At 38.6% G+C, this 15,003-nt stretch overlaps 1 pseudogene; it reads left to right on the forward strand.

Moving 5' to 3' along the window:
* Positions 1 to 13,582: 13,582 nt before the first annotated feature.
* Positions 13,583 to 13,713, forward strand: LOC112540915 (U2 spliceosomal RNA; annotated as a pseudogene).
* Positions 13,714 to 15,003: the final 1,290 nt, after the last annotated feature.

Raw genomic sequence — 15,003 nt, forward strand, 5'->3', positions numbered from 1 at the left:
GTTTTATGATTTATTGTAAATTACCAAGACATCTTAAAAGGTAGTGATATCCATTTAATAAATGAATAAATAAACAAATGGTTCATTTAGAGTGCCACAAGTTGCCTAAAAAAAGTAGTCTTCCACAAGCAGAGATAGACTGCTGGTCACTACATGGACTTTGCCCATGTTATTTTTCTTGTCGGTAATAGGGAAATGGTTCGCTATTATCTTCTCCTTGGATTTTTTTGTTTCTGTTTCCCAGCCTAGCCTATAGTCCTGAGTTTCCTGGTGGCTGTCTTTCCAAACATTAATCAGATCTGATCCTGCTTGGCTTTTTTAAGATTGGCCAAGGCTGGTAGGTGCTGCCATTACCTGCAGGGTTCTCTACACTCTGGCCATATCTTGATGTGCCTAGGAGAAAATGCTGCTGTATATTCTTGGGCATTCCTCCACTCACAGGTTTAGATACTGATTGTTATGATTATGACTGAACTGGACATGTCACAGATTGATCCTGGGATTATCTGTGTGCAAAGCCTGTGCTTCTGATCTACTGTCCTTCTCCACTTAGATAGTATCAGTTCAAACCAAAAGATGGTGGTTACATGTGAAAAGAAGAATTATGTCTTCAGCTCTAGGAAGCTCTGTGGCCTTACTTGCTGTGGGATATGTGACTGCAGCTCCTGTAGTAGGAAGTGAAGGCTGTGGCTGCAGTGGAACCCCTGTAGCACATGTGGAAGAAAAAGAATAGAGGACATTCGCTCTCTGGGAATTAGCTATTGCACAAATGTACTGTACAGCAATTCTGGCCAGCTGTGAACCATCCCTTTTTAAGGAGAAGACAACTGATCCTGAGTTGTGATAGATTACCAGCTTGTAGGCAAACATTCAGCTTTCAGCAAAATGCAACACAAGGTTCAAGACATTTCTGCATATGGGAAAGATAAAGGCTCTGCAATTCGGCATATATTTCATCTTGAGCAGAGAAGATTAGGGTATATTGGACACGATGATAGCCTTACAATATTTAAAAGAGACTTTGAGGTTTTTAAAGGGGTGGGTGGGCAATTGTTTCTAATGCTAGAGGTTTTAAGATAAATTGCCAAAGACTTTCTTTTTGGACAACAAAAGGCAAGGATTTCTTTCCCCCCCAGAAGGTTGCTAGGAAAAATTCTTCAGCTTGGAGTAGGAAAATTTTATGCTAATTTCATGTGCACAGTTCTATGGTCTGAAGGCAGCTCTATCAATAGATCTCAGCATAATGCCAATGAGCTTCTTCTGGAGACCTGCAAACACATTACTCCCAGGGGAAGGCCCACAGACTACTTAAGAAAATAACTCAATCCTCAATTTTCCCAATCCAGAGGAGCAAGGCTGATCCCCTATACCCTTCTGTCACAATTTACTCTGAGAAAGGAAACCTCATTCTGAGTCCACCTAAAACCAAAGTGGGGATGAAGACTGCACCAGGCTGTTAAATAACTAGTTTTGGACTGTAAAAATCCAGAAGATTACTAGATGACAGGAAACAGATGCTAAAAACGGTTACTTTTTGTTGCCATCTATTGGCCATCCAGATTACTGCATGCTAGATCTGTTAGCCCTTGATGCTATGGACAAATGAAGTGAGATACTTGTCTACATGTGGGTGTTTCTTTTTCAACACCTGCAACCTCAGACTGGCTGCAGAGACCCTTCGGTAATCTTCACATTGCTATGACTCCAGATTAGGGTCACCAGATATTGGAACAGGAAAAGGAGGACACAGAAAAATGGAAAGGAGGACAAATAGGGGAAAGGAGGACACGCTGAAAGGAGGACAAATAGGGGGAAGGAGGACACGCTGCCAACTTTCTTGGCATCCACAACAAAAATTACAGCAAAAAACTGCAAAAACAAACAAAACAAAAACAAAACCCACCAACAACTTAGGCCTACATGCATATGAAATTACTTTTTCCAGCATCACTAAGACTGGTTTTTCAATTGCAATATTTTTCCAACAAATCTGTATTTTCAAGAACAAATGCTAATGATTATATAGAATAGATAATGAAGTACTTTTCAAATTTCACCATAGAAATGTATGACAAGTCATGTGGTCTACAGACTACAGCGATCATAGATTTGAAGAGGCTGGATTGAAGCCAATTGCTGGAATCAGGAAATAAATAATGTAAATCTAGGCTGTTGAGTCTGTCGATGGATGGGGAAAGAAAAAAACAGACAATTTACAAGATCACAGTACACAAAAGTTTGAATGACTACTGTTGTGAAAACAGTCCCACCCACCAAAAAACAAGACAAAGACAGACAATATTTGATTTTAAGGCTACGTCTGCTGGATGGGGGACATGAGGACAAAAAGGAGGACATGTTCTCCTTTTATCAGATGTCTGATAACCCTACTCCAGATGCACTTCAAAAGACCCACAGGACACAGCACCATTGGCTGCAGATCTTGCCCTGGTTATACACCAATAAACTCCGCTGTAACAGAGGCCAGAAACACCAACACCTACTTCACTGAGCACCCTTGGAGAGTTGGTGTTACTGGCTCTTCCTGTAAATTCATAGGATTTGATGGCAAATGCAGGGCAAAACACCACTTCAGACACCCTCCACCCCCACTCTCTATTAAGCAAGCAGGAAATCTCTCAGTTTCAGGCACATTTCACAAGAAGGTTAGTTATAACTATACAAGCAAAGTCTGGGCTCTCCTACATTCTCTTAGCTACTTTTACTGATAAGAAGCACAGAAGGGAGTGAAGTGCTGGCAGCGATAAATGAACTGTAACTCTTTTTTTCTCCTTCTACAGAGAAGCCTAATGCATATATATCTTGGCAAGATAGACTTTTACTTTAGAGTGTGTTTACCCTTCTGTTTTGCTCTAACATTTATAAGCACCAGTTATTTCTACATGTAAGAGGGGTGGAGCTTGTGTCGCAGCAATGTTGCACTGCTGCCATCATTTGGGCCCCCTCTTGCCTCCCCACGGACATCTGTTTCCACCACATCCACACATAGATTCATATACTACTTTTGATACTTTGAAGTTCTCCCCTCTTTTTCAGAATCTCAACAACCAGCTACCACTTTCTCAGTGTACCCTTCCTCTTGATCCCCATTTCCTTCAGATGTTTTGTGGTTCCAACTCTATTCATTGTCTCTATATGATTAAACCACTTTAATGTACCTCCTTTGTACTGGTCACCCACTTTTGTACACAATTCACATTCATTCATTCTTGACCCTAACTTTTATTGTTTCCTGGCACAAACATCTGAAGTACTGCATTTCCATTGCATTCAACTTATTATCATGCTTCTCCTGACACACCAAACTCTCCATTCCATATAATGAAGTAGGCTGAAGCATATTTTTACACAAGGGCATTTTTATTTCATTCAACAAAGATTCATTTCTCACTAGTGTTCTACTAGAATTTGCAGCTCTTAATAGTTCCCCATCCATTTCCCCATCTTTAGACAATATTCTACCAAGGTACATAGGTTCACCTACTTGCTCAAGATTTTTTGCCAATTTCTAATTATTTACTCAGTTTTCCATGTTAAACATAAATAGGTTGGTCTTGGACAGACTAATTCCCTCGTAGTTTTTGCACTCACTTGTGCTACCAATGGCATTCTTCCAATCTTCAGGCACAGGGGCACTCAGATTAAACAATCAGACCAGCTACTCCATAAGCAAACTATATCAATATTTTAACTTTTTTCCAGTCATACAATCTATACCCGCAGTCTTACCTTTTTTCAACATTCTTACATCATTTATGACTTCCTTTTCACCACTTTTTCTTGGGCGCTAAGGTTTATTTCAATTCTGTCTTTGTTAAATCACAGTCTTTCCTATGTGTGTCTCCAAACTATAAGCATTCCTTCACTTCAGTTTCATCTTAAATAATGTTATCACTTGTATTTGAATTCCATTTGCTCTATGAAGGTTCTTGGTTCAGCCTTCTTCACCTACTTCCAAAACACTTCTTTCCTTCAGATTGCTCTGCCTTTTCTCTCCCTATTTTCATTTTATGCATTCTTTGTTCTCTTTGACAGCATTCCTTGCAATTATCTTTTTTCTCAATATATCCATTATATAATACTTTTCTCTGATCTTCATTTTTACAGCAATCATTTTCTTATGTGTATTCTTTTTCATCCACTTTCATTTCTTTCATTTCATCTTTCATTTCATCATTCCACCAAGCAGCCTTTTCACATCCTTCCCATTAGTATAATTCACACACTTCTCTGGCACTCTGTAATATAATTCTTTTCACGCTCTTCCAGTCAGCTTTCACATAATCTTTCCATCCATTCTGTTGGAAAATTAAATGATCTTTTAACACATTTTCATACAGGACTTATACTTTCTCTTCCTACAGTCATTCTACAGTCACTCTCCCCTTTGTTCCATGTCCATTTGCCCCCCCCCCAGATTAATTCTAGGTACTACCAAAAATGGTCGGTCTCTCATCTAGAACTTTTTATCACCCTTGTGGTCCTCACTAATTATCTTTTTTCATCATAAACAGTAAAATCAATTGTATCTTTATACTGTATCTATACTCATTCCTTTCTATTGGTATATATATAATAGGCTTACACTTAAAGCATGTACTGTATACTAAGCAGACAGAGCTCAGTCATTATTCTTTTTCATTCTTGGGTCTTTTTCTGGATGCTGTTATCTCATTCCCATCCATCCATCCATCCATCCATGCATGTCCCCTAACAGAATAATGTTTTGTCCTGGATTTCATTCATTCAGATTGTTGCACGTTTTCTTCCATGTTCATCATTTGCTATAGCTTAACATGTAACTATCAGCAACCTAAGGATTCCTGCACACACATAGCAACCTGGATTACACCTGTTCATACTTTTTGCAATACATTTTAGCACATTCATTCATTTATTACACTTTCCCTTCCCTGACTATATTTCTCATTTTCATTCCATTCTATTCCATTCTTCCCCTTTCACTTAATTTCAAAGACATAAAATTATCTACAGTATTTTTCTTTCATTCGTTTTTTTAAATTCATGCTTTTTTACTCCTCTAGTATTCCAAGCTGTAATTTTTCATATACCATAGTTGTCACCAGAGGAGCCCATAGATATTGACTTTTGCCACCCATCATGGCTCTGGTCAGTTGAGGCTTTCACGTAATGCTTTTCAGTCATATTGTGAGCATATAGATGAGGTTACCAGCATAGTCATACCTGTGTCACATGTAGCATTCCTTGCTAATGGTAATAACAGTACTGGCCAGTTTTGGAGTATTTGGGCCAATGCACGCAAGCACAACTGAAATCCGGCTTTTTCTGAAGTATATTCATGCTATCCTATGCAGGCTAGGATTGCCTGTATCCCATTAACTAGGTTGTACTTGCAATGTACTGACATACTCTGAGACTGTTAAGTCCAACTTTTTGAATCATAGCCCTTCTTGAAGTGTATTCCCATATGTCACTGTGCTACTAATTTGCTATCTGGAGAAGTCACATGTTAAAGCATCAAAAATCCCCTATCATCCAAATAGCATTGCTGTATTTCAGTCTAATGGAATAAATTTGTCTCTAAAAAGCTATTGATTGCACAGCTTGAAAGCGTAGCTCCCTAATCTTGGTTAATTTAGAAAGCGTTTGATCTATCTGAAATTTAAAGAAATCTTAAAAAAAAATACAGCTAAATCTGGGATGATACAGACCCTGAGGAATTGGCATACAGAGTATTGGCCTGGAAACCTTACAGATTCACTAATTATCCATAAAAGGTTACATGCAAGTACAGATTACATTTAATTGCCTGTTTCATTGTGGATACTTGCCATCAGTAGGGAAGTGATTTAGTCAGATTTCACACATACCACACAAAACATTTTCAGAAGACTGGAGACAGGCAAATTTCCATATGGTTCCTTCAGATCAGGCCCAGCACTTACAAGCGAAAACGGAGAAACTTTTTTTGGCTGTGTGTGTATACACACACACACTCATGCACACACACATATACATATGCATACACAGAACCTGGCCCGCTGCTCTTCAACAATCCTGTGAGTCATCACTGTCCAGTATGCTCTGTTATGCCATAACTCGCAGTAGAAGCTGCTTATGTTTTCCTCAGGAGGCTGCTGTAGTGGAGCTAATGGGAGACCAAGCAACCTTTGGGGATACATTGAACTATGGACCAGGTGACATGGCAAAACATAGAATGCTCTTTCTGTAAAAGGCAAATGCATGAGACTGCTGCCTACTAAATTAGGCCCCCATTTAGCTCCCCAGCATCTCTATATATCACAGCTTTTAGTTAGTTGATCTTTCAGGGAACATGGCCACACATCTAAGCAAGCAATGAGGTTTTATTTTTGAAGAATGGTACATGTAGGACCAAATGCATTCCTTTAAATAAAGATAGTGCTGGAGTCTGGGTGCTTTGTTTTAAAATTATTATTCTTTTCTTTAAAAAAAAATGAGATAAGACAGACAGTCAACAGACATCAAAGGAGGTGCCCCTGGGTTATTGTGGGCCAAAGGCATCATACAGCTAGCCCTGCTCTAGTAGCTTCTTTTGCTCCTGCCTTGACTTTCAGCCATCAGTAGTGGAACAATGGAATGTGAGTTGCCCCATCATCTTTAGTAGGGAATGTTGCTAGGACAAGATGCCCATGGAGACCCACAGCCTCTGAGATTTCCTATGTAGGAAGGTCTTTCTGTGTATCATGACCAGAAAAGAAGGACCAAATGAGGTACAGCAGGCAGGTAGAGAAGGGAAGAGAAAGTTCTTTTCTGGGTTGGAATAAAATCCAGTCCATAAAAGTAGTCAAAGCCAAATGCTAATCCTTGAACTGAACACAGCTTCACATCTTATTTTATCTTCAAGCTTTGACAATTGTGCAGGTTTTGGCAGACTATCTTGCCAGCAGTTCTTCCACAATTAACTGATCTTGCCTGTCAATACATCCTTCAGAATATTCACTCATAGTCAAGTAAAACAATCCAGAAAAATGCATATTTATTATTCAGAACTGCAGCAGTAAATTATTGACTAAACCGTTTGTTCTCTACACTTCTCTGCGTTAGAAGGGAGAGATGGCTTCCTTCATGAGCATTATATGTTAATCATGTGATGGAAGGGAGTAGAGCTGCCCATATTATATTCTCTGACCACTACCCACTATCCACTTACAGGGAAAGGTCTGAAGACAGGAACCTTCTGCAATTATGCAGGTTCATCCTGTGATTTAGAATCCAGATTGCACAGGATTGGAGTTCATGAGGGAAGCTACATGTGAACACTTGTCCCCATGTGTAGAAATGAGATGATGGGACATTGCTTTGTGCTTTTTCCTGCTCCATCCATGGATGAATGGCTAGTAGGGTGGGGAGATGAAACACCATATTGCATCACATGCTTTGTTATAGTCCATATTATAATGAAGAGAAGGCAGAAACCCATGGCATGCAGCTTTGCATAACATGTCTCTTATAGCATCTAGAAGTTATTTATGAACTTCACATCATCCATGACATACTGAGTATACAGGTTCATATAAGCAGAACATGAAACTAATGATAGGACAATATGCCCTTTAACGGAATGCATGTGATCATGTATCTAGTATGCTCAATTTCCACCAGTAACATAGCTTGTGAGCCTTTCAGTAATTTTCCTGTTTGTTTGTGAAACGTTTGTTGTTGCCAGATTCGTCTCTTGATTTTATTTTCCCAGGCTGCTTGTGCCATGCTGCCAAAAGAACACAAAATCCTGCCCTTTCCATCCATGTGGAATGCCAGGAGAATCAATATAAGCATAGAAATTGGTGTGAAAATATGATTGGAACATGGAGCTCTTTAGTGAACAAAATATCCACCTGCTATTTACTGTTCTATAGCAGCCTATGTTTCTCTCCAAGTTGTCTTTAGCACATTGGGAAACCTTCTAGAGATAAGCAAGCAAATGGTCAGTTTTCTGATTTTTTAAAAAATTGTGCTTATAATCCTCAATTTGCATGCTTTGTTATGTCTAAATTCACTTTCTGATTCCAAGACTGTGGGTGATATGCATGAATAAACTCAAGGCAGAATCAGAGATTATGAGAACTCTATTGCTCTGGGGTGGCTTTGTCTTCTCTTTGTTGTCATGTCTACTTTCACCTTAGAATATTATATAATCCCTTACGTGAGAGTAAGACTCAAATGGAATTATTGTATGACTTTTAAGGAATTCTCACATAGTTTAGTTAGTGAATTGTATGGATCCCTCCTGGGTAGCATTATATGTGATGAACTCATATGACTAGGCCTTTGGTTTCTTTCATTGATACAGGAAGAAACTATAAAAGGGTAATATCTTGCAAATAGATACTGTACACCAATATAGTTCAGAATGAAATCATATATCTCATCAATACACATCATGCAACCATCTTTATTTTAGTCAAAGACCAGCACAAAATGAGAGAAACCTACAGTGATACAAGTAAAAGTGTAGTGCTACTATAAGCTATCTCGATTGATAAAATACAGTCCATAAATATAATGCTGTAAAAGTATTAGGAATAATAAAAATAAAAGTTATAAAATTATATCTCTAAAAGTTATTGAACTATATGTGTAAAATGAATTAGAAATTCAATATCAGTTTAATTCTGTTGTAAAAGAAGAAGAAATATTGTTGTAACCACAGGCCCCATGGATAAGATGCTTAATGATACAAAACAGTAATATAAAACTAGTGGATCATTTGTTAAAAGAATGTATCCACATAAATCTCTGTCTAATTTCCTCTGTTTTTGAGCCTAGTTCTTACTGGTGTGCTAAGTCCTCAGTTCACTTAGTGCCACTCTGGCTTGTTCATGGCTCAAGGAAAGTAATAATTCTGGGGAAATACTGAGAGAGTAAAACTTCACAGGTGTGATCTGCTTCCACCTAGACTGAAAGTTACTGGAATACCCATGTGAGACTATGCCTGCTGAAAAGGATTTTTTTTTTTAATCAATAGTTGGTAAGTATTAGCCAACATCTTGTAACTAGACAAATTATACATGATGGTTTTATTGACTGCAGAATGTGAAAGAAATAATGGTATGTAAGCCTTGACTAATATTAGTCAAAATGCCATATGACTTTAAAACCATGTTCCGAGCACTTTTATGTGTGCATGGCTGGTCATAAAGTACCAATTTACAGAAGACAAACTGTTCAGGGGAATTTCTGTGACGCATCCCCCCACCCCCCCGCCCACTTCTTACCACCTCAGTTTACCTTTGCTTTTTCTCTAGGATGGATCCAGTCTACTGAAGTTGATTCAATATCCAGATGAAGATTTCTTAGAATCTAAAATGACTCCTTATATACACAGCTATTTATTTTAGACAGCTATGCCATGTGTTAAATTATTATGGCACTTGCTTGCTTGCAAAGGGGTCACTTGGTTGTACATGGATGAATCAATTTTCACACAGCTTATATGATTTCAGTTGTTCACAGTTTCTCAACATCAGCAAAGCTGAACTGCTGGTAATCTTTTTTCACAGGCTAGAGGATCAAATTAGTGAGCTATAAATCATGTTAAGGAGTTCTATAACACCATAATGTTGAACATTAAATCATGCTTTTAATTGTTGTAGCTAAGTGTTTTCATTCTATAAAATATCTGAAAGCACATAAGACTGCTAAAAAGAAATTCTAGACAGTAAATCCACAATCAGGAGAAAAGATACGGTAAACACATTTTTCAAGAAATGGGAAAAATATACTTCTTCACATATGAGAGGTCCAGGACCTTTCCTTTTTATATGAACCATGCTAATTGCTCTGTACCAACAAAATTGATGAGTTTATTGTCTAAATGTAGAAACAAATTAATGAAGACCTAGTGTGAAATTACAAAATTATCTTTTCCCAGATTAAATAACTGAAAACAGGGCTATTAATGACTGTTTCTAGAATTCAATATAGCATTCCCTAAAGACCAGTTGCTAAGGATCATTACTGGAAAAGACAGTGGTCACTTTCACGTCCCACTTCCCACAGGCATCTGAGTGGCTGCTAGAAGTAATTTCTGTCAGCAAGACAAAAAGACAACCATAGGGTATGACATACATTAAGTAGAACAGATTCTTCAGAATGGCTGTTAACTGATTCTGACCTTATGTATACATCTATTACACAACAGGAAACTATGTAGGTTGGAGCCTGGCCTCTTCTAGGTCCAGTTTTCCATCAGTGATCCATGGCAGGCTTATCCTGTTCTGGAGGTGTGCAACAGCAATTTTCTAAAGATATCTAGTTCTAGCCACCTTTAAATTTTTGCAGTGACCCAGGATGATGGATGTTAGACTGGAGGAAAATTGATATGATGGTTATATCATATATTAATTACAATGCTGTTCAATCTGTCAAAGCAGAATGTTTTTTTTTAAATGATGGAGCCAAGAAATGGGTAGTAAGGGGCTTTGCAGATTATTGTCCAGATATTGTGCAGATGTCATGAATGATGAGGGCAGCTCTGGGGATGCTGTGGCTTGATTCATAACATACCATTATGATATAGTAGTTAAGGTGCTGGACTAGGATTGGGGGAACTGAGATACTATTCTACTTTCAGCCATGGCAGTTCATCTAGTGACTTTGGGCCAGCCTCTCTTTCAGCCCAAAGGGTTGTTGTGGTGACACAATAGGACTCAGGAGCTCTATATAGGTCACTGAGTTCCTGAGTGAATGGTGGGATAGAAATCAAACAAATAATACACTCAGCTACTAATTTTCTGTAATGGAATGTGGGAATGACCTTGGGAGACTGGGCCCAGAGATGCTGCCCAGGGAATGGTAAGATAAGAGACAGCTGCTGGATAGTGGGTGGGGCAAGAGGCTCAGAAGAGATCCTCCCTCATTTCTCAGAGAGTAAAGGAAATGGGGAGAGAACTGTACTTTCAGACTTGCAAGATTCTGTTAATGTAGCCTTACAGGAGAGTAGAATTAGCTTATCCGGTCGTGTTTCCTGTCTGGTCTACCCGGTAAGGCTGACATCATCCAATTTTTTGGATTTACACAATACATCAAATCATAAGCTATGCCAGAGAACAGGGTTCTTAAAACTCATTGAGCCAGCAAAGAAAGAAAGCCTAAACTAGAATAAAACCAATGAAGATTAGCATGTTGTGTGAATGCAGCTGTGAATTTTTAAAGATAACTTGAGAAAATACATTGTATCCATACAACCTGGGTTTCACTTGTGCACCGGCTATATTTTGAATTCAACTGAGATTTCAGGCCCTTAGCCATAAGAGGCTATGACTGTTTATAAAATTTTCCTTCTTCTGCCTTTCTTTTTCCTTTTACAGGGCATCTTTTAAATTGTCTTTTAATATACTAATTATATTTATTAGTTGCTTTATAGTAGGGACGGGTAACTCACCACCTATGGTGCCAAACATTTTGACGGTTCCCTGTGGCAGTTCCAAACTGTTGTTGAACTTTGATGGAAAAACACTGAAATTGCGGTCTGGTTTCCATCCCCTATTTGGCCAGAAACTAAAGGAACTAGATTTGTTAAGCCTCAAGTAAGCTTAATGCACATACAAAATAACCCACATCCCCTAAAAAAGGCAAAAACAAAATATCCTCCACTTTTCTGTTACTACTTTGACTCCTGCACAGTCAGCCTGGTGATAGTGATTGGGCAAGGGAAGTGTAGTGCCTGGCTGCAAAAAAAGTTACTATTGCTTTAGAAAATGCAATTCTCAGAGTGACCTATATTATCACATAGAAAACAAACCCAAATGCAAAATGTAGGATGCTATTATAAGAAGGCAGAGAGTAGGGGCTTAAAAAAGCCCTCTGGGAACATTGCTAGCTTACCTGAGGGAAGGAGAAATGCTTTTAATAGCATTAAGGTTACTTTTTTTGATTGAAAGCATAGTGGGACGAAGAGGTGAGGTTCCAGTCCTCTTCTGATTTTCACATGATTATACATCACACAAAAGAATGAAGAAGTAGAACTATTTATTGCCAATTTTATTTTACAACTTTATTGCATTTTAAATAAACAAAACTGCAGCTGTTCCCATGGGAAGCAGTCAACTCTATGGAAGAGAGGAAAATGCAGTATATTAAAGAGTACCTGGTAGTACAATGCTGAGCTAACAACACATAAAGGGTTTAATCCCATTAGCTGAGAATAAGGTTCACTGAATTTGAAGGATTTATGTCTGAGATGATATGCCTAGAACTGTACCATAAAGGTCTTGTGGGATTATAAGAACTTGGAAGCCAGTCTGTTCTTTCGCATCACACGGAAACTGCGCTGTTTTTTGGGGGGCCAGTGTCACACAGTTTATGACACAAGCACACAGGACTGAGATTGCAACTTCATATTACTGTAGCAACAGTGGAAGGTCATCACACAGACCCAGTTGTACTATTCTATTCTTGTCTTCATCCCAGGCCTTTGCTCTATTTTCCAAGTTGGCTGTAGTTCCCATTTAATTGAAGCATAGACTCAGAAGAGACCTTGGAGGTCTCCCAGTCCAATGCCCTGCCCAGTGCAGGAATTCTCAGACCATTCTGGACAAAAGGCCGTCTAGTCTTTTCCTGAAAAATTCCTTTGATGGGGGACCCACAACTTCAGGAGGCAGGCTGCTCCATTGCCTAATAGCTTCAAAACATTATGGGTATTGGAATCATAAAGTTATACCTCTTAAAACGTCTATGCAACATTCTAAACATACAAAAATATAAAACATTTTGGAACCTTCCCTTCCAAACACTTCCTAATATTCTATAATGTTTTCTACAGTTGCACCTTTAATAACCATGGATGTGGAACTGAACAGGAAGAATGCTATATTTTAAAAACTGCAATCAGTTTTCCATTCATATTCCTCTTTATTAAATTGGGATTTAAATGCTTTCAATAATATACCAGCACATATTAAAAATACTGCAAATATTTATGGCCATGACATTGTTTCCAAATACCTACTTATGCTGCATGACCAGCACTAAGCACAACAGCTTGTAAGTTTCCTGATATGGGTGGCTTAAGCCACCTTCATGTTAAGGTAGGCAAGGCCATATATAAATCTAGTAAGCATTTAAACCATACAGATTAAAGCACCTGCTCTGACCTTTCTCAGGTTTTCAGCTGAATGAGTGAAGGGGATGTGGACTTGGCTTGGCTTGAACAACAGTATGCTTCTCTGGACACAGAATCATAGAATTATAGGGTTGGAAGGGATCTGGGGGGTCTTCTAGTCCCACCCCTTGCCCAGGATAGGAATCCTCAGACCATTCAGGATGGCTCTCCAGTCTTGTCTGGCAGACCTCCAGCGATGGAGCGCCCACAGCTTCAGGAGACAGGCTGTTCCACTGCCTCACAACTCTCACAGTCAGGTTCTTCTCAGCTTCCACCCAGTGGTTCTTGTCTTCCCCTCAGGTGCTCGGAAGAATAAATCTACTCCCTCTTCCCTGTGATGCCCCTTCATATATGGGAAGACCTATCATGTCTCCTCATAGCCTTTCTTTCTTTAAGCTGTTTCACCTTATGAATAATCAAATCAAACCAAGCCAAACTGCTTCTTGGCCTTTTGGCTAAGATCAAGTGTAGTGTCTTATGAATAATGTATTAGGATTTGAATTAATTTCATGGGATTTAATAAATGTGCAAACAAATTGCAGTTCTGAGTTCCTTCTTTAACTCTGAGATAATCCAGCCAGTAAGTCATTAAATTTTGAAACCCCAAACTCCCACCTTTCTTGCTGTTCAAGTCCTTCATGTTCCAGCATGGAATTACTGAATATTTAGAATGAAGCTGCAGCTAATTACCAGAAACAAAGTCCATATCCATTGTCAAGCACAATGAGTGTGACAGAATAATAGGCAGCTGATTGGGCAAAACCAAGACACAAAACACTGACATTCAGACACTTTTCCAGAAGAGAGCCTGGAACTGAACATTCTTAAGGCTGTACCTAAACCTCAACCATTCAAGATTCTTTTGAAGTCGTCTTGCTTCTGAGAAGGAACTTAGACCATTTCTCCGAAAGAGGTCTGTTTTTCAGGATGTCTGAGCTTGAACCCTTTTCCACTTATGAAATCTGAAGCTGGACAATGGCCCAGCTAGCAGTTCAGTATTAGAAGGAGCTCTCTGTAACTTTTCCATTTCTTGCTGTTTTACCTCAAGGAGCTCTCTATCTTATTCCAAAGAGGAATCATCTGGAGTAATGGCATCACCCTCCCTCAATACATTTACTATTCAACAGTTTCTTTTTTGCATCTTTCTTCATTGACTCTATCTTTTCAGATCCTCCCAATTTATGCTATCATGGGGGCTTTAAGTAGTATCAAAGATAGTGTCTTTGATAGCCTGATTAGCCACAGCTGCAACTTATATCTAGGAGAAGGCAAGCTGATAAATGGTCCCCACTTTTGCTACATCATCATCGTGGCCAACCCGCTATAACCCTGAAGGATTCATCTTGCAGCAAGATCCATGGCTCTGAAAGTAGAGGAGCCTGCCTTGCATTAATTTAATGGGGATTTCGAGACTATCTTGAATCTAGAGCATTGAATGGGAAAAATGGAACCATGGATTCAGATGATCAAGAATGGGAAAAAATATTAACTCTTAAAGGTACCTCTAATTTTTTTTTTGTTTAATTAGAATGAGCAGGAATTTTCATGAAAATTAGTTTTGATATAAATTTTCAACTCACCCTCACTTAAGGCATATTTCTCCTAAATCTTTGTAGATCTCCATTTAATATTTCCACAAAGCAGAATAAGTCACTGCAATTAGTATATTTAGGAAACATTTAATATTATTAATTTAATTTCTTATGATATACTTTACAATAAGGATAGAGAGTCGATAGCTTTTGGATTTTCTACTACACCTTAGATTTGTACTAGATCAAGTAGCACTATAGCTAGGGAGGGTTAGGAAACTATCATCCTTTCTCTACTTCTCCTTTTGAGAATATGTTGTATTT

This window comes from Python bivittatus, unplaced genomic scaffold (genome assembly GCF_059951505.1).
Source record: "Python bivittatus isolate LINGU-HERP-01145 unplaced genomic scaffold, Pbiv_v1 ctg000080_np1212, whole genome shotgun sequence".
Lineage (NCBI taxonomy): Eukaryota > Metazoa > Chordata > Lepidosauria > Squamata > Pythonidae > Python > Python bivittatus.